Here is a 1508-nt window from a genome sequence, read left to right as displayed (position 1 = left end):
GAGTTTCACTGATACCAAATAGCACATGACCCGATAAAGCACTACAGAGAATAGATCCCTGCTTTTGCATAACATTTGCTTATATAATCAGAGAAACAGGTCTAGTCAACTTTATTCTAAAGCACCTATCAAAAGAACTGTTAAACTTATTTTGCATGTCAAGATAGAATGACAGTGGTCCGCTGGATGAAGAAGAGGTATGAGGCGGTGTCCTTCTCCTTCTCAAGCCTTGCTTTACCAAGGGATGAAATATGAGGCCTTATGCCGTCCTACTTCTCTCTTAATTATAAACATTGGGCTTTGTACCAAATACTTCACTAAATTCCTAAGGAGAAGTTCTGCTTGCTCACCTTCCAGTTGCATCGGGTTGTTGTATCGGATCGAGGAGATGGATCTCAGCCGCAATTGCATTTTGGCCTTCACCAATTGAGCACTCCAATCTACAGTCTGATGGGGTGAAATTGTGCGTGCATCAGAACTGTGGGGTGGGTAGTGTGGGTGGTGAATCGCTTTGGGCAAATCCCTAATGTGTCCGTTCCTGGGTTTGCTTCATATTGGCACACAAAAGCCCATTCACATCACGTGCGAGTGTCACCAAGCCGTGCGAAAATGGCACGTTCTTAGTAGGTGGAGGAGTGAAGAACAAATCGACAGTCTTCGCCGTCTACTGCCGCCCGCCAACTGTTTGAGCTTGACATATGGCGGACATGTGGATTGTAGTTTCCACGACTTTGCCATTCCAGTTGGTGTAGGTGTCAATTAACTGTGTCACCTTTGATCACAATAAATACTTCTGAAACCTCGTCCGCATGCTTTAATCTCCACGCCTTTTTAGCTTGTCAATAAAACGACAACAACGCGACAACAACCCCGTAGGAACTTAGTAATTGCGAGACAAATTAGGACGGCATAAGACTTCATATTTCACCCCTTGGTAAAAGCGAGGCGTGAGACTATTTGCACTCTAGAATGAAGAGTAGGAAGACACAGTTCTATTCTCCTCATTCCAACGAAAGTTTTTTTTTTTAAGAGAAGAATATCACCTTTTCTTAGCATATGCATGAAGCAACCATATGAACATTTACCAAGCATAATCGACAGTTGAGAGACGGTGGGTGTTAGATTTGTTTTTCTGCTTCTAGTGGCTGATTTACGATACGTTTAGTACGCAGTGGAGCATAAGAACGACGCAAATTATTTTAATACAGTTTTTTTTATCACATCACACTTAAAGCCCTGGTTTTTTTAATCTTTAGTTTAAGTGTAATACGATAGTGGTTTAGCCCTCGGCACTGGTGAAGCGCCACTTTTGTACTTTGAATTAGCCCCCTTGTACCTCGCTGGGTGGGCTGGTCTTTCGGGCCATGCCAATAGCCCAGACACCTTCTCCGTGCTGAATATATATATTCTGCCCGAGTACTTTGTCTTCTTTCGTCTTCAGGGAGTCTCGGGACGCTGCATTGGTGGCAGCGGAAAGCGAACCCTATCTTAGAGGACATGAATCCTGA

The sequence above is a fragment of the Echinococcus granulosus genome (genome assembly GCF_000524195.1).
Source record: "Echinococcus granulosus chromosome Unknown EG_S00018, whole genome shotgun sequence".
NCBI lineage: Eukaryota > Metazoa > Platyhelminthes > Cestoda > Cyclophyllidea > Taeniidae > Echinococcus > Echinococcus granulosus.
Note: the sequence above shows the minus strand (reverse complement) of the source record.